The sequence below is a fragment of the Mus caroli genome, unplaced genomic scaffold, assembly GCF_978045245.1.
Source record: "Mus caroli unplaced genomic scaffold, Mus_caroli_1 scaffold_8, whole genome shotgun sequence".
Lineage (NCBI taxonomy): Eukaryota > Metazoa > Chordata > Mammalia > Rodentia > Muridae > Mus > Mus caroli.
In genome coordinates, this window is record NW_028227263.1 from 75,557,262 (window position 1) to 75,584,053 (window position 26,792).

Genomic DNA, 26,792 nt, shown 5'->3' on the forward strand with positions numbered 1-26,792 from the left:
CATGGCAGTTAATTTCTGATACATGTACTCAAGTCACCATTCTCATCTAGAAGACAATTTTAAAATTTATTTTTTAATTTATTTACTCACTTTAAATCCCAATATCAGTTCCTCCCTCCTCCCAGTATCCACTTTGGCATATCCTCTCCCATCCTGCCCACCTTTTATCCTCTGAGAAGGAAGAACCCCTCTCTGGGTATCACCCCCTATTCAAGGACATCAACTCACCACAAGATTAGATGCATCCTCGCCCACTGAAGCCAGACAAGGCAGCCCAGTTAGGGGACCGGGATCCACAGACAGACAGCAGGGTCAGGGTCAGCTCCTGCTCTAGTTTTTGGTGGATACACATGAAGACCAAGCTACACATCTGCTACATATGAGCAGGGGGGCTAGGCCCAGCCCTCGCTCACTCTTTGGTTGGTGGTCAATCTCTGAGAATCCCCAAGGGTCCAGATTAGTTGATCCTGTTGGTCTTCCTGTCCTCTTTGGGTCACTCAATCTTTCCCCTAACTCTTCCACAGCAGTTCTGAGCTTAATCTAATATTTGGTTGTGGGTCTCTGCATATCTTTCCAATGACTATTGGATGGAGCCTCTCAAAGGACAGTTAAACTAGGTTCCTGTCTGCAAGCCTAACAGTATCATTAATAGTGTCAGGGGTTGGTTCTTGCCCATGGGAAGGGTCTTAATTTGGGCCAGTCATTGATTGGCAATTCCCCTGAGTCTCTATCTTTGTTCCTGTACAGCTTGTAGGCAGTACACATTTTTGGGTCAAAGGTTTTATGAGTGAGTTGTTGTCCTTACCCCTCTACTGGGAGTCCATCCTGGCTACAGGAAGATTGTGGTGATTTTTTTTCCCCTTTTGATTGATTTTATTTTGGTTACAGAAAAATAATGTTGTAGTTCAATATATTTTCATTTTCAAAATGTGTTACATTTCTCTCTGTGTGTTTCTGTGTCTTTGTGTCTGTCTGTCTGTCTGTCTGCCCCCCTCTGTCTCTGTCTCTGTCTCTGTCTCTCTCTCTCTCTCTGTATGTGTGTGTGTGTGTGTGTGTGTGTGTCTATAGGACAACTTTTATGAGTTGTTGGTTTTCTCATACAACCATGTGGGTCCTGGGAACTATACTTTGGTCGTCAAGCTTGGCAGCAAGTGCTTTTCTTACTGAGCCACTTTTACTAGCCCAAACTAGCTTATTTTATTTGAGATTTAAAAACACTTTGAAATAAAAACATATAGTTAAGAATACTGAAATATTAATCTTCATAATTTCCCAATTTCCAAGGAGATGCTAATTTTATATACCAAGTGCTTTAGTGCTTTCCAAGGTTATCTCAATATTATATCATTTGAAGGAGCATATTATTATGTCATCAACTGACGAGACCCAGCGTTAGTAAGGAATGACCGACTATGAAGGGGAATAGACAGAATGAGTGATGAAGAATTGTGTTTGGCATTAGCCACAATAAGAAATGGTATCACACACTAAGGATTAATTTCTATTACGGGGCTATCAAAGACTGAAATTTGAAACAGGATAAATAGACCACAGAAGAGTTATATTCAATGATGCAAGATTTAATGAAAGCAAGCTATTTCTAATTCAACTTGTGCCTATGAACTCTAATGAAAGTGAGTGTTAGGCCTGAAACTCACATACATAAAGCATCAAAACGTCAGCTGCTTCTCAGCATGGAGTTATCAAGGAAACTGTCTTGTGTCTGACCCTTCACATCTCCTTTGAGTAAACTCAGCATCTTCACAGTGATTCCTTGACTTAATCTCAGTAGCATCCAATTAACAAGAACATTGGTACTGACCTAAGAATGAGCTAGAGGATCATTGTTTCCAGGAACCATATGTACATAGCTGATTTGGATATAAAATAAGACTTAAAAATATTACTAGTGTTAATATCATTCTCAGAAGCAACCCAAGTCCAGTGTAATATATTCCAGGCTTGTGAGGGTCAATACAAACTGACAGATTGAAATATTTTATGTGACTTGCAAAAGTCATTTTTGGCTAAGCTGTTTCTCAAGATTTAAATTAAACGTAAGTTTGAGCAGGATTTCTTTCCTACATTTCTTTCTTTTTCTTTTTTTGAAATACCAGATTATGATTTGATCTTAAAAGGAATATCACTTTCATTCTGGGTTGTCAAGTAGATATTATCATCACAGCAATAAGCTTGATGGCATGCAGCAAATACTGATTAAGGACTGGCCCTGTTATTTGAGGAAACCATACTTTTTAATCATTCAATATTAAATGCCAAAGGTTTCTTTCAATTCTTTCATTCTGAAGCTGTAATTGAGAGAAAGAGAATTGCCCAGTGTTTACGAGAGAGAGAGAGAGACAGAGAGAGAGAGACAGAGAGAGAGAGACAGAGAGAGAGAGACACAGAGAGAGTCTGGAGCCAGTCACATTTGGGTTCACCCACATTGGCCATTTGTCAGCAAGCTACTTAACCTGTCTCTGGTAGCTAGTTACCTCCTATGTAAAAGGAGATAATATCTGTTATCTGTCAGACTCAGTGAGACAGGTATGTGGTATCAGATTGAGAGCAGGCACACATATAGTTAACAGGCATTGCACTGTTGATATTTTGTTTAAAATTACATTCATCCCCATTGTGTATATAAGGGGGTGTGGGAGAAAGTGGAGGGCGTGGCTAGGTCATGTCCACCAGGGCATATACTGTGGAGGTCAGAAGATAACCATCCAAGGTCAGTTCTCTTTCAGTTCTTTGCATCTCAGGGATCCCTTTTAGATGATCAGGCTTGGTGACAAGTCCCTTTACCCACTGAGCCATCTCATTCCACCTCCTCTAAACCTGCTGTTTGAAAGAGTGGTTCATGTAGGTCAGGCTAGTCAGGACCTTTTGATTTTCCAGCTTCCCCCTCCAAGTGCTTGTACCACCGTGACATGCAGCTAGGTCCTGCTGGTGATCTGATCTTTGGCTTTGTGGGTGCGTTATTATGGTTATCCACTTTTCTGACTTTTGGGTGATGTTTATTTTATATGTAACTCTGAGATGAGGATCCAGAGAGATTAGATGGTATAGCCAGATTTAACTAGTTTGTTTCTCATCATGTGCTAACATTTTGCACAATCTGGAAACCCTTATTGTTTGATGGTTGCAGCTTCTGGAGTGTGCAAATCTGTGCTATGAGCTCTCTCCACACAAACTGGAGTCAAGAGTCAAGACTCTACTTTACACTTTGCTCATGAATTCTGTTTCCCCTCCTCCCTTGTCAAACAGCACTGTGGCCTTACCTGGCCCTTGAAGGTGATCAAGGCAGGTCCATTAGAACTGGCTGGGTTCATACAATACATGCATGCAAAGTATCATAATGGAGTGAGTCAAGTCAGTCTTGACTTTTCAGCTGTTCATTTTTAGGCTAGGCTACATATGAGTCATTAAATAAAAGAGATTTGGGTAGCATTTTATTAAATTAGTATATGCTTTAATATTTTTTGAAAGAAAGAATTGGTTAACTTTAATCACCAATTGGTTGGTTTTCATATTTTTTAAAGATTTATTTTTAGGTATCTCCATGAATTGGCTGATCTATCTATATCTATCTATATCTATATATCTATATCTATAATCTATATCTAATCTATTTATGTGTGTATACATATATAAACATACATCATATAGATATACACATATCTATATGGTGTATATGTTTATGCTTAGGTGCATGCATATGTATGTGTATGCACATGCATGTTTACTTATACATGTATGTATACACACACATATATGTATTTTCAGTCCAATTATGAGAATCTAAGGAGTAAAACATTCTCTACCATTGATTCATGCCTCCAGCTCTTTCTAATTTTTTCTCCATTTTAGGATATGCTGTTGAATAAGAATTTCCTAATCACCCCATATGCCCATGGGTCTTTGACCCTCAGAGGATAGCCAATGGCTTCATTTCATTTTAGTCACCTAGAAAATAAAACTATACACTGAGTCCTTTGGGTCTTCAGATGATTGAGAGTGTTCCTTGAGGCATAAACACATCAGCTTGGAAGTTCCATAACATACTGGCAGGAAGTCTCCCTGAGAATACATAAGACCTCCACACTGCAGAAGGAGCAAGAAGTAGCAAACGAGAAACTGAAGCTGACAATGGCCAGGAATAGGCTTGCTCTACTTCTCACACCATGGCCTAAGGAAGACCACCATGTTCAAATACCACCTTTACATGCTAACCAGTGGGGTTGTAAATAAGTAACAGCTTTCTTGTAGGTGTGGCCCAATGCCCCAGAGAGTCAAAGGGAGAGTCATATTGGTTCACCATTGCAGAGGCTTTAGCTCATGGTGGTTTGGCTCCATTGTGTTAACTGTGTTAACAAAGCATCCTGGTGGTGCTGTGTAGAAAAAAACTACTCACCTCATGGCAGCCATGAAGCAAATCAAAGAAAAGAGTAAGAGACCCCATAATCACAGCATCTTCTACATGGGCACACACCTTAATGCTCAAGTTTCTTCTCCCCTCTCATTTACCTCTTAGTGGTTCCACTATCTCCAAATACAGCTATGGACCAGTAACCAGTCCTTTAAGGATGCCTCATGGTGATATTTAAGATCCATGAGGGTCTTTCCCATGAGGAACATTCTTCTTGGAAAACTGTAATTATTCAATAGTTTGTATCTAAAATGTCTCCTGAAGGATTGTGCATTAAGGGCTATTGGGAGATGGTAGAGGAGAACTAGCAGGTAGAACTTACAAACTCTGTCTATTTGCATTCCATCCCATCTCCAAGTTTTAGAATGACTAAAGTCAGATATTGCTCATCTTCAAAATGTCACATACCATCCTATGATCTGTATTTACCAAATTAAGGACTTACCCCTTGTTCCTGTTGACCAGTTCATTGAGACGAGAGTATTTGTGTCTTTGGTTTTTATAAACAGCAAATATAATTCAAACACATTCTAATACTATTCTAGTCACTATTTGATATCAGTGAATCTAGTCAAGTAATGTTTGCTAGGACAGAGCATACAGCATCCTCATGGCAGCTTAAGCTGCTACCTGTGGAAGCTCGTGAAAAGCAAAGGAGGGTAGCACATGGGGAGATTGATCTTCTCTATAAGCTCTTGGGCTCACCAATCTGTTTAATGTCCTTGGCATTACTCATACTGTTACTCATACTGTTACATTACTCAAGGCTCATACTGTCCTTACATTTTTCAAAATGTCCCCTTTGAACATTAAGGAAAATTTAGAAGCCCTGGGACAGACCTCTTCTCCAGACATTGTTAACCATGGATAACACACTTTGAATTCCCCTGTCACTGTCCCTTCCCAAGCTCTGTGCTTCCCATCTTCCTCTATACATACATACATACACACACACATACATACATACACACACACACACACATACATATAATAAATGTTCACAATTTTAGTGAAAGAAATTTTTAGGAAACAGGAATATAGGTGATATTTTCGGTAGGACAAACTACCTCATCCTTGCATCATATTGTATGCTCAGCCAATAGTAAATTCTTTTACCTGTATCTTGATGCCTACTTCACTTTGTCTGTATGACATCTCTTATACTGCAATTTGGATAAGATTTTCTATACATGTTAAGATTTCTGCTAGTTTAGTTGTTATTGTTGTGTAGCCCTGGGTGTCCTAAAACTCACCCAGTAGACCAGACTAGCCTGAAACTCAGAGAGATCTGTCTGTCTCTGCCTCCTGAGTGCTGGGATTAAAAACGTGCACCACCAACCCAGCTAAGATTTTTTTAAAACCTAAACTGATTAGAATTAAACTGCATAGTTAACTACTGGATTAAGAAGCTATATTCCTTTATGCATAGAATATGCTTTCTGAATCCCCTAATGAAATCCTCATTGTGCTTAAAAATGTACTGTGAGAAAATATTTATAGTGATTTAGGGTATAACACTAACATTTTGATATACAAGGGGCTTTTACCAATTGATAAGGAAACTCACTGAGAAAGAGACAAAAAGCTAACAAGGATTTCAGAGAAAAGCAGACCAAAAATGTATGAAACACTAGATACCAGCCAAAGCAATTAGGAAAACCATTATCAATTATTGCTTTCCTAACTCAAATAACTTGCACAGTATTGATTAATGCGGCTAAGGATGCATGTGTGATTGGTAACCATTGAGAAGTTTGGCATTATCAAATGTAAACTAGCTAACTAAAAAAAAAAAAAATAGAACGTTTTGTTTATAAGTGAAACAGAGTACGTGTCTCCAGTTTATTCAATGGGCAACTGATTCCTAAGTCTTGGTGTGTCTGTACCATAGAACTCTAAGCTTCCCTGAAAAGTGCAGTTTAGACAGGATATCTAAGTCATGTGAAGGGCAAGGTTAAAGCAAGCCATACTTGCATTTTTTTTTTACATAAAACAGAACTTGTGTATAAAAAGGGATGTAAATTTACCAAGAGGCAATCAGAGTGGCAGGCACAGCTCTCTAGAAAGTTTATATTTCCTGGGAATGGATGGATAAGAGTAAATAAAATGCAGGAGAAAGTGAGAGAAATTAAGAAAAAAAGAGATTTAGCAACTTGTTCTATTTTAGCTAGTAACAAAATAGAACACATGTAGGCATTATATAATTAAGTAACAGGAAAGAAATCTGTTATTTGATTTTAATGAAATGACTCTTTGATGGTTATGATATGTTGTTATAGATTTGGAGCAGTTCTTTGTATGCTCTGCATATGAGCTTGTGCTTCTTCATGTTATAATCTACCAGACTGGTCCTCACTCTTTTCTTCAGTGGCTTCCCTTGTTCAGCCTTCTGCATAACTTTATGGTCTGGCTATAGGCACTTCAAGATTATAAAGAGTACCCTGAATTTTACTTATGACTAATGTCTGATACACCTAAGCTGTTTGTAAATGCTCTATGATGTAGGTTTGTTTTACTCAACCAACTCAAAATGCATTGTGTTTCTTTCTCCCAGTAACTTACATGGATAAATTATCATATGCAAATGGGTATTTTTTCCCAGTATTTGCCATCCTCTAACTTATTATCTATTAATTCTAAGTTGCCAGTGAATCTTATGTATATGTGTGAATTATGTTCTTCAATACAGTAAAATAAAGTTATATTAACTCGTCTTTTTTTCTTTTAAAATCGTTTACTCTATTTCTATGTATTTTTCATTTTAGAATCAACTTGTCATGCACCCTCAATAATCCCTTGGCGATGTTGGTTGAAGTTTCCGTCAATTGACAGATACCTTTAGACTTATATTTTTTTAATATTGAGTTATTCAATCGATATGCATGACTTCTACCTCACACACAACTAGGTGTTCTTTATCACTATCTGGTAAAAATGAACTTTACTGTTTCTTCACACAGACAGCTTTCTTTTTAACTGATTCTGTTCTTAGGAAAGCTGGGTTCTTATTATTCTGAATGGCCTTCTGTGTTGTCAGTAGGCTTTGCAAATTTACAATTTGTGTTAAGAAAGTGTGATGTCTTACAATGTGAACCTTGTATTTCCAGCACCCTATGAGCAGTAGGGTTCTTACAATTCTCTTGTCTGTCTATTTCTTTAAAAAATATTGGCAAACAACCATGGTTTCTCTAAATTCTGATTCAATTGTATTTCTAATTTTAGTACTTATCTCTCTTATGGTTTCACTTGCTATCATATTAATTAGCATTTCTAACACAGAGATAAATTGTCAGTTTCACGACTCATAAGGTGAGTTTTGATAGCAATTATTCTAAATATTCCATTTTGAAATCTCATGTGCACTATCCATTGCTTAAGGTTGAGACATCTCCTTGTCATAGCTGATGTTTTGTTGTTTGACTGCCTTTCATTTAAATCATGAATGTCACATATATTCTGGTGCCATGATACATTGATGCAGAGATTATTTTGGAGTCAGGATGCTGCATATATCACTTGGCTGCATCACTTAACATCTGTCCCAAATTTTCACTGGGAAAGTGAAGGAATGAATGGAATTTAATATACTGTGATATTTTGCGAAATTAAAAGACCTTACTTTTAAAGAATTTAAACAGTGAGGGGATGCAAAAAGTTATAAATATTATTGCTGCTAGTAGAGAGGTCTCTCTTTAATGATGTTTGTGTAAAGTCGTAGAACATTCGAACAGATTTCTTGGTATTACATCTTTGGGGCATTTTAGAGACACACTCTATTTGTTTATGATCTCTATGAATCACTGCTGGACTGGGTTAACTCATATTGTATATATATATATATATATATATATATATATATATATATATATGCAGATGCTTTGTTTAGATATTTTCTTGTTTTGAGATTAAGGAGGTTTATTCTGCACTCATTTGTTCTCTTTCTCTCTTCCTCCCTCTCTCTTACCTCATCCCTCTTCTATCGTCTCTACCTGTGCAGAATGAGATTTTAACAATATTATTTTAGTGGCAAGTTTACATTAAACTCATATAATAAGCTTAAAATGCCGAGGTCTTTTTATGTCTTGAGGTATTCTACAAAGCAATTCCATATATAAAACTTTGTAGAGTTTATCCTCTAAAGTTTGGAGTCATTTTTACTGGAAGATGTGTGGCAGTATCTTATTTGTCTTCTTAATTATTGTTGCACTTGGATTTTCTTATTTTTGACAGAAAGCTGACACTTTGTATTATCCACGATTTCCATGTTGTGCAGCAGGGAGTATATTCAGTATTTTCCTAATGGTCTTTTTAAAAAACCAAATTAATAAGATGTATTTTACTTACTCTCATGTCATTTTTTTGTTTTAATTTGGAAATCCTTTAAAATTTTTTTGATTAGGCTTGCCAGATCTTACTGTGTTTTCTTTGCCTTTCCTGACACTAGCAGTTAGATATGTTTCCATCCATATTATTTTGAAATTCAAACTGTTTCTTGATTTTGGCCTCACTGATTCATTTCCTCTATTTTTATTCATCCTGAGGTTATTGCTCGTGAGTTTTCCACAATACATTTTGACTGTATTTGTTGAAATGATCTTGTATACTAGGTTCCATGATTTACTCAGTTTCCTCTTAACTGAGGGTAGAACACCAAGCCATGAGCTTAATCTCTTTGTCCACTACAGGCACATGGTCATTGCTTTTCAATAATGAGATAGAAACAAAAACTGCATATTTCTGTCTTCCAGGAGCTCACCATCTGATGAAGCGATCACATTGATCTAAGAAGGATACAGGTAAGAAGACATGAAAAGTGCAGGGCGTGAGAAGGAATGAAGGATAGAAGGGCATGGAAGAGCAATAAAGGGAAAAGAAAATCAGGATAAAGTAGAGAAGTCACATTACTCCTATGAGCAAAGCCATATGAAATGACAAATCTGCAACAAGGGAGAGTCACGATTGTTCTGCTCAGCTCAAAAGACTTCAATAAGAAACAAATGAATCAATAATGAATGAGAAACCATTTTGAAAACTGTACCAAAAGATTAAATACATTAGGTCAGGTGGGCAGGATAAATCTTGGATCTCCACACTCAATCAAGAAAGCTGCCATTCTCAATGTCAGCTTCATCTCTAAGTGGGTCTCACACTTTTAAAATGCCATCCAGGAAGTTCTTAATGTGTTCCTGGTGCCTCATGCACACTGTACTTGTTCCACTGAAATATGTGTCTCTGTCATAATATAATGATTACATTCATTTATGGCACAAGTGTTCAGTTACTGCCATCTTCAAATAACTTATTTTATGACTATAGCCAGAAAGTTGTGGTATTCAGTGGTTTTCTTCTGATGGTTCCACAAAGGGATACCTCATGGTCACATGGACACATCAGTAGTCCGTGAATCTCCCTCAAAGGTATCCAATATCCTTTGGTCATTTTGAGAACATGCAACCTCCCTCTCCCAAGTACTATGCTCCTAACACACATCTAATATAAGACATCCATTTCCCTCCACCTCTTTTCTCCAAGCCCCTTTCTAATAATAGCACACATTCTTGTTCTTTCTATTTGGGGACCATAGCTATAAACAGGCATTATAGCATAGTTCATGTATGTTAGTTCCTTTTGTATGTTCAAAGATACTACCAGTCAAGGTGCCCAAGGTAGAAAAGTAATATGTGTTAACCTACAGTCTTCTTTTGCATTTTTCGTTTGGAGAAATTTGTACCCTAGCGTTGTCTGGAATTGTGTTTTGACTAAACTATCAATCTGCATAGGACAATGGTTTCTTCTTCATGGTTCCTCCTTCCTTCATTCTTGAAAACAACAGACTTCTCTTGTGTGGACTCCAAACTTCCCTTTTTGGTATGATATGGTTCCAGTCGTTGGTGGTGGAGTGAAATGATCCAAGCTGATCTACCATGCTACTTTACTTCTCTTGACACAGTGACTGGATCCAGATAGCAGAATCATGGTCCTTTGACTCACAGAGAGCTTCACAGCCTGAATGGAACTCTTGAACATATTGCTTTATAACAGAGGAAAACTACTTGCAGGATGGAGTTATTTTATTGTTTAGTTGACCTTAAAGTATATATCACCTTATTGGAAAGTGCTTGATGTGAACAGAGGGATTCTTTGAAGTAAAAGACAGGCAAGTCACCAGAGTGATACGTCAGTCTTCCCGCATTATGGGCCTTCTGCATGGAGTCTGTGAACATATGTTGTATCTAGTAGTTGGAAAGGCACAAACATGAAATTCATTGCCCAAGAACCTCCAGAAAGAAACAAATCTTGATGTGTATCTTGACTGTGACTCAGGGAGACCTATTATTTCAGACTTCTCACCACCAGAACTGTAAGATAAAATATCTGTAGTATTAAGCTGTTAAATTTGTGAATAATATGTGAGGAACAATTTCACATATATGTTATGTGCAATATATATTGTGTCTCTACTGGAGTTTTTCACACATGGATAGTGGCTGCGAAGCAAGACTGAGATGTGAGATGAAACTTGGAAGTGCTAGAACACACTTCCAGAAAGCTGGTTTGTAAGAATGAGCTGCTCAAGGCAGAGAGGAAGGGATACAAAGTCAGCCTTAACCTCTCCGTGCTTGGGTTAAACAGGTATATCTGCTCTGCTTTCTCATTTGCAAGCTTGTACCAGATCCTTTGATATTTCTCCTCAAAGCTTTTAAACATGGGGCCTAGGGCATGAGGAGTTGGCTCAGCAGTTAAGAGTATATATTGCTCTTGCAGAGGAACTGAATTTAATTCACAGCAAACACATTAGGTAACATGTATTATTGATGTGTACACACACACGCATACACATATGAACACAGGCACACATGTGCACAAGCACATGCACACACACACTCTTAAAATGAAAGAAACCTGGGGCTAAATATTTATATCAGAGACTCCCATCAAGAACAGCCCTAAATATAGAAAGGACATGGTGCAGAGCAGGGTACTTCAAAGCAGAACTCTCTCAATGTGCTCACAAGATCTTTTAAAAGCTAGCTGTATGAGTAATTTGCAAATCATTCCTTTCCATTCTCCTTGACTCAGTCAACGCTTGACTCATAAATAATTCAGCATCTTTTAAATTCACATCTATACCTGTTAAATTAAATAAGCATGAGGCCTTTCGACTGAACTTGCCCATACTTGGGTTCCTGTGTAATGAACCTAACACTACGTTCATAAACCAAACTATATAACTGAGGAATCTAACTTCTGTGGTATATAGCTAGGTCCCATCCAATCACAGCTACCAAAGCTCTAGCCTACCACAGTCTCTTAAAGAACTAGTTCATGCCCTAGTACGGAACTCCTAGCCAAAATCAATCAAATTTGATTTGAACTTTCCATTCCTTTCTTCTCTCCAAATCCCCTCTGTCCAACTTTTTGCAGCCTGCAGCTCCCTCCTGTCTTCTGGTTCCGGTGTTTCCTCATCCACAGATCACATTTAAAGTTCAGATAAAATGCTACCTTTTATGTGTTGAACTCTTTCATGTAGCACATATTACAAAATAGACATTTGGTTCAGTTGGTGGTTACTCAACAAGTCAGAGGTGTAGTCGATACACTTTAGTTTTGGTTTAATTTGTTTGATTTTCCTCACTGACTCTTGCTCCCTATGTGTTATAGATAAGATGGGACAGAGCATAAGGGTAATCAAGTCATTTCAGTTACACAGCTTTAACATGTGTTCTTGCTTAGGGCTAGGTTATGTCATGTAAGAGCTTTAGAACAAGTATGTCTTTTAGATGTCTTCCATTTTAAGGAGACACAGTCACCTGCCTACCTTTCTCCTTCCTTCCTTCCTTCCTTCCTTCCTTCCTTCCTTCCTTCCTTCCTTCCTTCCTTCCTTCCTTCCTTCCTTCCTCCCTCCCTCCCTTCCTCCCTCCCTCCCTCCCTCCTTCCCCCTTTCTTTCTTTCTTTCTTTCTTTCTTTCTTTCTTTCTTTCTTTCTTTCTTTCTTCCTTTCTTCCTTTCTTCCTTTCTTCCTTTCTTCCTTTCTTCCTTTCTTCCTTTCTTCCTTTCTTCCTTTCTTCCTTTCTTCCTTTCTTCCTTTCTTCCTTTCTTCCTTTCTTCCTTTCTTCCTTTCTTCCTTTCTTCCTTTCTTCCTTTCTTCCTTTCTTCCTTTCTTCCTTTCTTCCTTTCTTCCTTCCTTCCTTCCTTTCTTCCTTTCTTTCTTTCTTTCTTTCTTTCTTTCTTTCTTTCTTTCTTTCTTTCTTTCTTTCTTTCTTTCGTCTTTCAACTGGTCTTTTTTTGTCTATTGTTTTGTTTTGTTTGCTATCCCAGGCTAGGCTCAAACTCAAGGTCTAGTTAAGAATGACCTTGAACCTCTGGATCTCCTGCCTGAGTATTGGGATTACAGACTTGTATCAGCACATCATGTGTATGGCACGCTAAGGATGACTCTCAGGATTTTTCTGCATATTAGACAAGCAGAAAAACAACTAAGACCTATTTCTCGCCCTTCATTTCCTTTTTCTGTGTTTGGATCTGCCATATCATCAGCAGTGATTTTTGTCATAGAGGCCCAAGATGTCATAGAAGTTCCTTGTACCCATGGTACCTTGAGTCTTTTGGGCTAAGTTTCTATTCCGGGCTTCCCACATATGTGACTATCAGCACAAAAACCCATTCCTATGTCACTAGATTCCAGTCTAACCTATGTGTTACCTCTGGGTTTCTCAGGAAGCACTGGTGCATTCTGGTTGGTATAGTCATTTCTCACAGTGTTTGTTACCTTTACTGTTCTTTCGCTCTAAGTTTGAGGTGTGTTCCCACTAACTTTGGTATTTGCTGTTTCCTAATGGATGCTGTGGGAGTTCAGATGTCCCTCCTTGAGTTATTGTTTGCATAAAGCTCTTGGGTACATGCATACCTTTCTCAAAACCAGATCCATGCCATATTTACACAGAGAAGACTTGGCGAGATGCTACTGTGATGTTGCATCCTCCAAGATGGAAGTCGAGGACCAAAGACTGAGCTTAACCCCAGGGTTGTGGTTGTATTTACTCTAAATTCAACAAATGAACGTGTTTCTTTGGGCCTAACCTTGGTAAAAAGGAAAATTAGAAACCTGCAATCTTCCCCTCTGAGCTCTGACATGGAGGAGAACTCCTTCTTCACTTTTCAACATTTTCTTCCCCTATCCCCACTTCCAGCCTCACAGCTGAGCTATAACCTTCGTGGGATGGAAGTGGACCTGGGAGATAGCCATGGAATCTCTTATCTACTAGTCTGATGTCTCTTGGTTATAAAGTACTCCTGCTTTAATTTGAGTGGGGTACTTTTCATTCTGTTGTAATATAGTTAGGAATGGGAGACGGTCTTATCCTTCTTCAGATAAACAGCCATAAAAGAAGCCACTTAGCATCCCTGTCACTGTTTCTCTTCTTGTGAATGTGTGACTATGGTGTTAGTCATGTGACTACAAGGTAGTCACAACAGGGTAATTAAGACTTTGCTAGGGTGGCAAGTGCTCCAGGGATGCTAATTTCCCTCTTGACTCCCAGTGCCATGCAGGAGTGGAGATCAGGAACAGGAAAGTTCATTTTCTGGAGGAAACAATTTCCCAAATGCCATCCGAACTTGAGGCTGGGAAAGAAGAGCCATCAAGAGTGATGGCATTTTCGAAGGGGGCTGTTATATAAGATAGAAAGAAAAAAAATACATTCTCTCAGTTCATTGATCACGTTGGGAAGCACATGAGGAGGACCTGCAAAGGTAGGGCTCAGAGCTGGACACCTCAGCCACTTCCAGGCTGTGCTGATAAGCAAGTAATGAGAAAGCTAAATAGCAGTGGGTACCATGTGTCCACATAGTGTGGGCATATGGATCCTACGTGTGCCCTGCCAGTCATTTACAGGACAAATGTCCTAGTGCTTAGGAGGAAATCAGGTCAAGCTCTCTCTTAGGATGCATATGTGCAACAGTTGTCAAGGCTTTTTCCATCCCTGCCTGCTCACTTCCCAGCTCACCTTCTCTTTTAAGCCACTTGATTTGGGACACAACTCTAGGTAGAGTTTTGTTTTTCCTTTTTATTGTGAACTCTGCTGTAGGCTCAGTCTTGCCACAGCTTGTCTCCCGCAGGACCTCAACCAATTCCTTAGGTATCTCTTCCTCGGCTTCCAAGTCTGCATATGGTGAGCAGCAGGCCATGACCCTTTATGATGACACCCTTGTCACCACCATCTCCAGCAAGCAGTTCTGGTGGGAACAGTCTCGCTTAGCACACACTGAGCACACGCAGGTTGTGTTCTACAGTGTACAGTCTGCAAAGTGTGAGTTAGAAGTTCAACCCAGTCACCTGAAGCATGCAATTGATAGGAACTCCACACACAGAGCCAGAACACCTGGTCATATGGTAGTAAATACCATAAAATATGGACATGAACTACTTGGCACCAGTGTTAGCCTGAGAAAGTTACTTGCTTCTCAGACACTTCAGTTTTCTCCTCTAGTAAATGTGAAGAATTATCTCACACTGTCAACATTAAAGAAGTTAATATATACATACTGATACATACTGAGTGTTAGCCAATCTAAGAGTGTCTGCTAGCAATTCTGTTCCTTGTTGCTTGTACTAATTGATGAATATTTCCTTTACCCTCATTACAAGTTTAGAAAATTAAAATCTAAAGTATCAAGCTGGTGACATGGCTCAGTGACTACAGGGGTTTTCCTCCAAGCCAATGGCCTGAGTTCAGTCCCCTGGACCCATCTAGGACAAGGAGGGAACAATTCCCATGAATTATTAATTTATCTCCACAAAGAAGCTGTGGCACATGTACACACACACACATACATACACATTACTACACACACATACATACCACTACACGTACATATATATATATATATATATATATATATATATATGTATATATATCCAGTATCCAGGATACATATCATAGAAAACAAATAATTTTCACAGTAAAATGCCCTATGCAACATTTGGAACATACCTCTACTTAAAATGTTCTTTCTTCAGTCTCTGCTCCAAACTTTGTCTCTGTAAATACCTCCATGGGTATTTTGTTCCCCCTTCTAAGAAGGATTCTGAGATTCTGGGCTAATATCCACTAATCGGTGAGTGCCTATCATGTGTGTTCTTCTATGATTAGGTTACCTCACTCAAGATGATATCCTCCAGATTCATCCATTTGTCTAAGAATTTCATAAACTCATTATTTTTAATAGCTGAGTAGTACTCCATTGTGTAAATGTACAACATTTTCTGTATCCATTCCTCTGTTGAAGGACATCTGGGTTCTTTCCAGCTTCTGGCTATTATAAATAAGGCTGCGATGAACATAGTGGAACATGTGTTCTTATTACATGTTGGCGCATCTTCTGGGTATATGCCCAGGAGTGATATTGCTGTATCTTCTGGTAGAAATATGTCCAATTTTCTGAGGAACCACCAAACTTATTTCCAGAGTGGTTGTACCAGCTTGCAGTCCCACCAGCAATGGAGGAATGTTCCTCTTTCTCCACATCCTTGCCAGAATCTGCTGTCACCTGGGTTTTTGATCTTAGCCATTCTGATTGGTGTGAGGTGGAATCTCAGGGTTGAGAAGGAATGACCATCCAGAGACTGCCCCACTTGGGGATCCATCCCATAAACAACCACCAAACACAGACATGATGGCAGATGCCAAAAGGGCCTGATGACAGGAGCCTGATATAGCTGTCTCCTGAAGGCCTTTGTCAGTGCCTGGCAAATACAGACGTGGATGCTCACAATCATCCATAGGATGGAGCACAAGGTCTCCAATGAAGGAGCTAGAGAAAGTAGCCAAGGAGCTGAAGGGGTCTGAAGCTCTATAGGAGGAACATCAATATTAACTAATCAGTACCCCCAGAGATCCTTGGAACTAAACCACCAGTCAAAGAAAACACATGGTGAGACATGTGGCTCTAGCTGTATATGTAGATAAGGATGGTCTAGTTGGTCATCAATGGGAAGAGAGGGCCTAGGTCTTGTGAAGGTTCTATGCCAAGAATAGGAGAATGCTAGGACTAGGAATGGGAGTGGTTGGGTTGAAGAGCAGGGGTGGGGGGAGGTAAGGGATAGGGGAATTTTGGAGGGGAAACTAGGAAAGGGGATAACATTTGAAATGTAAATAAAGAAAATATCTAATAAAAATGTCTATTATTTTCTGATATTCAAATGTAGCTGGGCATCTTGTGTTTCACAATGCAACCCTTACCCCCATCCTTTTGTGTAAAAGAGACTAGGGCATGTGTGCTACAGCTGCCACAGAGGGTGGTGGTGAGAACAAAAGGGCTGTGGATCCTAAATGGTGCTTAGAAGCTGTTGTGCACAGGTGAAAGGTCTGGAGGTTGGATTCTCAGGATTCATGAGGAAACCAGTGAAGATTTCACCTATATGTAATCCCAAAGCTTCCATGGGAAGATGGGAAGTGGAGACAGGAGAATTCCTGGCAGATCTTGGGCCAGATAGTATGGTATCAATGATGATTGAATCTCTAAGCAGGTGGGATGTGAAAACTGATACCAGAGGCTGTCCTCTAACCTTCACACCGGTGATGTCACATGCACACACATCTAAAAGTCAATAAAAAGCATCCACAGTAATATCCAACTGGTAGACTTAGATATTACTATGATTGCTAGTGCTCAGGTTGAAGAATACATAGATACAATCAGTGATGTTGTTCAGTATGAGTGTATTACTCGTGTTGGGGTAGGAGTTAGATTAGGGTTTGGTTAAGTTGAAACTTCTAGTTCTTTGCAAAGTTAGCATGTCAAATGTTGTGCTGGGCATACAGGTGAAAGGATGTTTTTTATATAGCAAACACATGAAAGGACACTTGATGAAGGAGTGTAAATATGACCCCAAAGACTGTGGAAGAAAACCACTGAGCCTTGGTTTGGTTTGCTCTACCTCGCTATTCTTCGCTAAAGACACTCATGTATTGGTTTGTCTTACACAGTTATTTGGCTCAACTTATAGTAACACTACCATTGAGAGAACTCACTCAAGAACTGCTCATTAAGTTCCTATGGCAGCTTGTCTCTTCAGAATTGAGCTATAGCTGCTTGGTATCTGCTTGCTGAAAGGACTGGACTGTGGCTGCTGGTTTGTGCTTGGTGTCTGGCTGCCTAGAGGACTGACTGGTCTGCAGCTGCTGGATCGTATTTAGTGTTTGCTATGAGACTGAACTGCTGCCAAAGAAGATCAAGCTCTCCCTCAAAGAACCATTGCTGAACAGGGCCACTTCCCCCATATCCTAATAATTTTTCTCTTCTGCTATCTCTGCTGGGTAGTGGGTTAGAGGAGAAGTTGAACCCTTATTGAAAGTAGGTTGCAAAAAAAAAAATGTATGTCTCCAGGTTAGGGTGGGGTTAGAGGTGGCTGGGCAGCCTCTCAGGATTGCTCAGACCTCGCCATTTTGTCTCACTCCTAAAGCATGCTTAGCTGCCTCTGGTAAGTGCTCTTTTTACTTGTAGAGATGAGCATACTTGTAAAGAGGATTGTGAAGGGAACCACCAACCTTTATACAGGGACAGCTATTTCCTTTTTAATTAAATTTCCAGACATGCAATTTGCCTCTTCCGAAGTGTTGGGGTTTTCATCAGCTTTTTCTTGGTGCAGTGGCAAATCACATAGGGCTTATTACAAGCACAGTCATAGGAGGGGCTGTCTGTGCTCACTCCTGCCATGTCTATATCTCAAGCATAAATACTCATCTAAAAGAGTTGTAGAGAAAAGTCAAGGCACAAAGAGCAAAGAAAATGATGGAGGCTTCTCAACCCACATATAATGGTGTATTCCTGGAAGTTCTTAGATTTTTTCATTTTCTAAAAAGAAAAAAAAATTGTAAAAAAGTCTCTATGTTTTCCCATTGGCAAGAACCTAAAAGATTTCTGTCTAACTTGGGCAACTTTCTTGGATGATTAAAAAACAAAACAAAACACACACACATACACACACACACACACACACACACAAAGAAGTAGAGAAATGAGGAGGTGGCTCAGTAGTTAAAGCACTTGCCACTCAAGCATGAAGCCTGAAGATTGGATTCCCTGAACCTATGGTGAATGTGGTGTCCTGGTTGAAATTACAGCCTTAGAAAGCAGACACGGGGTTCTTCATTAAGCTGCCTAGTAAGATTAGACATGTAAGTGAGCTTTTGGTTTGATAGCGAAACTCTGCCTCAACAAATAAGGTGAAGAATGATCAAGGGTGACTCCTGGCATCAACGTTGAGCCTCCACATGCACAAAATAGTGTGCCCTAATGCATGCAAAGTTTTGCACACATACATACATGCCCAGAAAACAAACATACACACTGGAGTATAAAATAAAAAAGAAGAAATGGGGTCTGTGCCTCTACAGATCCTCTGTGCCTCTACAGATCCCAAACTGCTAGATAATTGTTTTCCTTTAGTAAAATGTCATCATGTCAAAAATACCATCTTTATTCATTATTAGGTTGGATACAGCTACAGAAAGGAAGACCTTGGTGGTAAAACTCAACTTTCATTTGAAATCAGTTCAACCTGTTTCACACACCTACTTTCTTGGGCATGTACCACACATAGGTCAAGAGTGGAGACACGAATTTGAAAATCTCCTGCACCATATAGGTAAATAAATCTCACTGTCCATTTGGCCTTTGACTTTGCTGCAAAAGCCTTGAGTGGGGCTGAGTCTCTATTGAGTGTTTGGGGAAATGGCACTGAGGCTGTACACATTCCACCCTTACCATAGGGCTAGCGATCTCAGGTCTGAGCAGAGGGTTCAGTGGGCACAGTGTTAGCCAAACAAACATGAATAGCTGCATTCAGATCCCTATTAGCTGTGTAAAAACCTGGGCACGGCAGGGTGCATTTGTCTGTGATCCCAGTAGTAGAGTGGCAGCGACCACAAGTGGATACCAGGCACTCAGTAGAGCTAACCAGCCTACCCTGATCAGTGGGAGGATCAGCAACAGTCTGGGTTATCTTGCTAAAATAAGATGGAGAGTTACTATGGAAGACATCACATGTTTAGCTCTAGTCTCCACAATCATTCATACATATGCATTCATATATACATACATACATAATACATACATACATATCTGCATGTTTCATGAATTCATATATGCTCATTTACAAGAATACACACACACACACACACACACACACACACACACACACACACACTAAAACTGTGTGATTTTCCTACTTCTGGAGTCTGGTTTTCAATAGGAAGACTTAACAGACATGACTAAGTCCTCTGTGTGTAAGAACTAAGACTCGCTTCTTTTTATGGGCAGAACTTGAAGATAAGACCTTGTGTTGAAGACTCTGGCTGCAACGTGAAACTAGCTCATGAATGTTTAGTTCCCTTAAAGTCCCTGAAGCTGTCACTTTGCAGTGCTTCCAAAGATAAAAGTCCCAGCAGGTTTTGTGTTCACAGTGATGCTCAAACTCTCACTGGCCACAAATGAAGGAGATGGGAAGTGAGCTGTGAGATATTCAGACTAATATTTAGATAACTGCAATCTATCTCATCTCAAGGATCAAGCAGATTGAGCCTGAGCCAGGGAGTTCTCCCTGGCTTCTGTTTACTTGGTCTCTTTCCTCCAAGCAGGGCATCTGCAGCAAGGAGCAAAGGGAGAGCTGAGATTTCCGGCTGACCTTGGAACCATGAATGACCAATCCCAATAACAAATAATAGCAAGAATAAACAATCACGAAGATTAGGTAGGTGTCAGGTCCAGTGCTGAGAAGAATTAATTTCCTATTTGAGTTCCATTCGCATAAATACTCATAGTGACGTATTTAAATCCAGACCCTGTTAAGTCCTCAATCCTCAGTACCTAAGCCAACAGTGTGGGTCTTGTATTTAATCGGTTACTGTAATAAACATATAAAATGTTTTTTTTTCTTGAGAGGACAGAGCAGTGGCTACATAAAAGGACATCAAATGACACATCCTCCATCTCTCAGCAAATAAAAAAGCCATCAGCGCATAACAAGGCGGTGATAAAAGGTGCTGAGGCCAGTAAGATTAAGACTTTGTAATAAGGTTCGGGCGCCAAAACTGACAGCCATTTTCTTTTATATTTATCATGTCCTCACATTGGGGTGAGAAGCCACGGCTCCGTCCCATTGCTGGCTAGAATTTATAGCAACTCCATTATTAGGAGATTGCACTGAAATGGGGTAGAGGTATGGTTTTCTGAGAACGTTACGATAGCCTCTTACATTATACACTTGACAGGTTTGTCAGCTCCTAGTAACAAGCCTTGTAAAGTACTTTAATATCATTAGCACTATTTTCTTAATGTGTCTGCTCTCCTCGCAGCCTGGAAATACCATATATCATAGGCTGGAGGGTTACACGGACTGCTATCTCCTCTTTTTTTCTGGCTTCTTAAATGTGATTTTATAGTAACACGTAGGTCTGATATTTTAATCAAAATAATGCAGCCATTTCCCTTTATTGATTAGTAAGTAAATATGTATAAATATGCAGTTAGGGGTGGGCAACCCTTTTAGAGGATATTGAAAACACATAATGAATGGCTTTGAGGGGTAATCTTGCTGCCTGCCTGCTTAAGTTATCGGCTATGTGCTAGAGGGTTTCTATGTGACTTGCCTTGCCCATAGACCTCAGGCGGGCACCTGCAAGAGAGAGTAGACTACGTCAAAACCAACACTCTACAGTAACATTGCAGACAGGCAAGACCTAAATCAGAAGTCTTTGAAATGCCTGCATCTCCATCTCACTCTTTGTGTAAACTGGCACCAATTATAATCTAGGCGATGGTTCATGGTGCATTTAAACAGGACTTATTTTGGGTAAGCCCTGCTAGGCTTTCCTCCTCTTTCAGTAATAAGCACATGAGAAAGTCTGTCTATATTGCTTAAGTAAACCCAGAGGCAAAACCCCGAGTTTCCTCAACAGTGCAACAGTTTCTGGAGTCTGAAATTTCAAAAACAAACATATACTGCTTTGTGAGTGTTATAATGATAATAGAGTATAAATTCAGTTTCCAACTCATTTTTAAACAGGATACAGACTCTACTAACATTTTAAATAGTTTTATATCTAACTTTGATCACAGAAATTCAATTATCTCCAAAAGGACAGCAATATATCTACACCAGTGGGGATAGATAAACATGTGAACATACACACACACACACACACACACACTCATTCACACACACAAAGTGAACTATATTATCTCCTGTAAAATTTTAATGAATTTTTTTTGTAATTTTAAAGATGCAAACTTTACTTGCAAACATGAGCTCAGATTAAACAGACTCCCATCATGGGGGAAAGTATATCAGACTGGATTATTTAGCTTCCATTGCTCCAAGTGGGTTATTTTCTAGTTACCTGTAAACATGCCTTCCTCTCTCATTTCAATTGGGAGATGGAAAGGAATCATTGCCCCAAACTTAAAGCCCAGGACACTGTAGGCAATGCAAAAATATCAGTGACAGGCCTGGACAAAAGGGTAGACCATCCCCTGTCATCACATGGGCTGCTTGGTCAGATGCACCCCTACGTCTCGTAGAAGAACAAAGACATATCAGTTTCTTTGTCATTGATACATCTGAAGTTCTGTGTTCACAGAACAGTTTTGTTTGGCTATCTCATGGCAACATCACTAAGCTCTCTGTTGGTAACTGGACAGGACTCAGCAATCTGAAATATCTGTCGAGAACTTATTTTCATGAGTGTACGATGCTCATCATTAGTCATTTACAAGTATTACTCAGGGTGGACGGAAAGGGGAAGGGATTGCTCAGGGAGTTGAGTACTTGTTGAGCAAACCTGAGGAAAATTTCTACCATGTACATTAAAACAAACCCTCCAAAACCCAAAGCTGCCTATGCACTTACTATAACTCCAGGGTTGTGGTTGGAGACGGTAGCTTCAGCCTGAGCGAGAGACCCAGACACCTGATGCTCTCCTTTATCGTCTGCCCATTTGTACCCAGCACTACCTGCACAATCATCTCTCTCTCTCACACACACACACACACACACACACACGCCCCTCATAAACAGAAAAATGCTTGATCTTTCTCTCACAGACTCAATATTATTTAGGGAATACAAAGTTAATAACAGCAGAGGAAGTATTTAGACATTTTTCTTTTTCATCTCTGAGTATGATCTTTTAGATCCTAGGTGATACAGATGTCCCAAGATAACTGTCAACTTATATTTTTCAACGTAATAGTTCTGTTTTTTGTTTTTTTTTAAATGACCTAACAAGTCCTATATTCTTATTGTATTTGTAGAATTTTTCCAAAGAGAAAATTTGAGAGGATCTCTCTACCTACCTGAAGAAGAGGATAGGTTGAGATCAAACTCATATTTTTGTCTATTCTGATATTCTTGTCTATTCTTATAGTCAAGACAACTGGCTATGATTATTTTTTCCTCTGTAGTACAAATGATTAAGTTGTCTAATTTTCAGAGGGGTCTAGTCACCACAGAAGGACCTAAGGCAATGACCCTTGACTATTTTACATTGCTTCCTTTGAAGGGAAACTAGAAATCTGTGTACTGAAGGAGAATCAGCCTAGTTAGCATGGGTAGGTTCTTCAGATCTGTCGATTCCAGACTATTCTTCACCAGTCACATGGCTACTCAGAAAACCATTCCATGTGTTTATTACTAGAAGACATTATGAATTAGATTCAAGGTACTAATGTCATAACAGTTGATTGTATGTGAAAAAATATCTACCAAGTTGTTTGTGTGTGTATCATGTTATACACACAATCTTCATTAAAGATGCTTTAATATCTTGAAAAAATTTTTAGAAAATATACAAATGACCAAAATATGTAATGAAAATACTCAATCATTACTAATTATCTGGAGAGTACAAATCAGACCAGCCAGAAACTAACACATCATCTCAGAACAATAATAAAAATAAGAAAAATTAATGACTTATTATACCCATGGACCAATGCATCTCCATCCTCATCCTTAAAGCTGTTATTTGCAGTAGATTGTTATTAATTCAGAGACCCATGAATGGCCTAGATGCAGAGACTAAGAGAATAAAGAATGCTTATCCTTGAAAGGGGCATCTGTCTCACATCCCTTCCTCCAAAGGCTTAGGGCTCATTGCAGAAGAAGGAGAAGGAAGAGGAAGAGGAGAAGGAGAAAGAGTGTAAGAGCCAGAAAGGGTAGGTGGCTACCGGAAGCAATTCTCTGTGGACAAAGCAGGGCAACTGCAATAGGGTCTCAGAGAGGTTACAATAATATTCACAAGACTTGTGCAAACTCAAGTTGGACCCAATCCCAGCATAGCAATGGCAATTGAGCATGAAACCCAACCCTTAGCCATGGAGCTAGTGATGATCGTTATCTGGTGGGAGGGGAAGAAACACCCTAAAATTGTAGCCCATGGTAAGTTAACCATGCTGTAGGCAGCACATTAGTCTTGACGATTTTAACGAGAGAGAGAGAGAGAGAGAGAGAGAGAGAGAGAGAGAGAGAGAGAGAGAAAGAGAAAGAGAAAGACCACAAAGTTGAGTGGATAGGGAAGGAGGTTGAATAATAACAATAACAATAATAATAATAATAATAATAATAACAAACAATAATTTAAAAACCCTTTTGTGAGGATGCCAAGAACTAGGACTCATTCCCTGTGGTGATATTATAAACTAGTGTGTGTATGTGAAGGGAGTGTGGAGGCTCTTCACAAGGGAAGGTATAGGGCCACCAGCGTTCCTGCCATTGGTTATATATGCCAAGAGAGTGAAACCGTGTATGAGAGACAACTGCTGTAAAATATTTACTGCAGTTCAATTCAGCAGCCTCACGATGTCCACGGACAGTGATTAGAAAAAGAAGATGGTGCAAAGGTCTGCAATAGATGGGCATCTGGAATGTACCTACAGAAACTTGCCATTGGCAACAGCATGGATTCATGGAAGTATATTATGTTAAATGAAATACCTGAGGACTGAGCAGCAAATGCTACATCTTCCTCTGAGAGAACTAAACACAGGCAGAGAAAGCAGAATAGCGCCCTCCAGAGGTGGTTGGAGGCATAGTTGAAGGATCCAAGATTGCTAGCTAACACAGGCAATGGCTGAAGAAGTTCTATAGTACAGCCTTGTAGGTGAGATAGTTTACACAGATGACCGACAAGGATATGGGGGATATCCAGTAATCAAATTTACTACATATTCTCAGAGAACCTGAAGAGAGGACACTCAAGAGGTTTCCAACACATGAGAAAGGTAGATGTTTAAGAAAACAAAATGTTAACCACCCTATCAGGATGACCAGATCTTCATACTATGTTGTTTATCAGTTAAAAATATAAAAGAAATTAAAAGCTGTCTAGTCCAAGGATTAGAAAAATTGCATTAAGGAATCATAAGCCCTCACTGTTGCTTTTGTTCAATATCTTAAGAAAACAGGAGGAAAACACTATTTTGTCTAGAGAAAGCCTGCCTCAGCAGGAACTTAGACATATAACTCATCCACAGAACACTCACCCCGGTGGGCTATTTCCTTCTGCCTTACTTGTCTAAGGGACAGGAAGCCAGGGGGCTCAGAACCACCGCTTTTTGTCTCTGAGAGGCTGGCAGACTATTTTAGCTAGCTGGTTCTGAATGTTTCACTTGCCCTGGCTTGCCTATCCACAGAAACCTATGTAAAGGCTTTGGAGCAAGCTCTCTTCTCACGGATGTTTTCTATGCCCTCTGAGTGCCCTGCTGTCTTCCCTCCAGGGAAAAAAAAAACCTGTCAGTTTCTTCCCCCTAAAAGCCTGAATGAGCCTTGAGGCAGGGAAACACTCACCAGCTTTCAGCTTGCCTCATCCTTGCTTCAGTTTACCTCTGCACTGCGATGTTTGAGAGACTGTGGGCATTTTCAAAGACAGATGATTCTTGCCAAAACCCAAACGGAGCATTTTGATGCTGTTTTTCATGCTTCACCAAAAACATGAGTGTGGAGTTAATTAACTGAGGAGCGCCAGAGGGAGATGTCTGGGTGCCCTGCTGGGTCACTCTCTGCTTATTACATTTAGATAGGTAGCTCACCTGAAAGGAGCAGCCAGCAAGCCCCAACAGTTGCCTATCTTCACACCCTGGTCCCCATAGCACTGGAGTTGCAGTCATGTAAATGACCACACCCTGCTTTTTATGTGGGTGTTAAGTCTCTGAATTCAGGTCCTAATACCCACAGAAGGGCTCTTACCCATTGAACCATCTCCTTCTAATCAAAATTTCCTCTTGATGACTAATTGCCCATAGATTGAATTGTTTCCTTTTTATTTCAATGAATAAGCTCATTATTTTGACTTAGCAAAGATGGAGGACAAGGGGACTTAAATCTAATGCTGAATAGAGAATAAATTGATGTAATCATCTTCGGCAACAGTTAAATATTATCTAATCACTTGTAAATTTGTTTCCCTTCTAATATGTTAATTTGACTTCTACAGATGTAAACCTGTGAGAAGTCTTGTGTCTCTGCCCAGTGCTATGCAGAATGGCCCACAGCTGGAAAAAGACACAGACTCACCTATAGCTGAATGGAATAGAGCAAAGTGTACCGGGAATGGACAAGATCTGCACCCTGGAGGAAAGAAGAGGCCAGCCAAGGCTGTGAGCATCTGCAAGCGCTGCTGAAAGAGGGACCCATGGAAACACATGGATCCATTTGCATCACACTGAAAACCAGCAGATCAATATCCCATATTGGTGGGGCAAATCTATATGAAGGAGAAAAGAAATAAAAGAAAGAAAGAGAGTTGCAAATGGCATTTTCATTTGTTACCCTGAGTGTGCAGAGACAAAGTGGTAAAGTATCAGTGAGAGAGAGAAGGATTCCAGAATGGATTGGTAGCATGCTTTCTATTAATCTTGCAACAAAAGAATAATGGCACTTTCAAAACACAGGTGATTTAAATTGCACAATGCAACTCCTGTATCTTTTAGTATACATTTTTAAATTTTAAAAGTAACAATTAGGTAAATAGAAGTCGAGAAGCGGTGGCCATGACACACACATACAAAACAATCAGCTCTATTCTCTTCTTGTTAAGAAATAACAACAGAATTCTGACAATGACCAATTAGTATTTTTAAAATATGCAGAAATGGGAAGTTCTCTAAATTGTACATCTCATTCTGCAAATAAAAATGTATCCCTGCAGCATGAGATGTAAATCAAAGCTATGCAGAGATTATGTAATAAATCTGGAAATTATAATCAACTCTCAAGTGTTTCATATGTAATATTTTCATAAGAACTTAATAGTTACCAGCATGTATAAAGATTATGATTTTAAATCAATTATCCAGACCTTTAA

At 39.4% G+C, this 26,792-nt stretch overlaps 1 long non-coding RNA gene across 1 annotated transcript in view; it reads left to right on the forward strand.

Annotated features, from left to right (window-relative positions):
- The window catches only part of LOC110299240 (uncharacterized), a 60,052-nt gene extending 33,855 nt beyond the window's left edge, over positions 1-26,197 (forward strand). The window contains exons 4-6 of the long non-coding RNA XR_002378440.1: positions 9,178-9,225; positions 20,070-20,182; positions 25,923-26,197. This is a non-coding gene — a long non-coding RNA (uncharacterized LOC110299240). The remainder of the gene's footprint in view (positions 1-9,177; positions 9,226-20,069; positions 20,183-25,922) is intronic.
- The last annotated feature ends 595 nt before the right edge of the window (positions 26,198-26,792 follow it).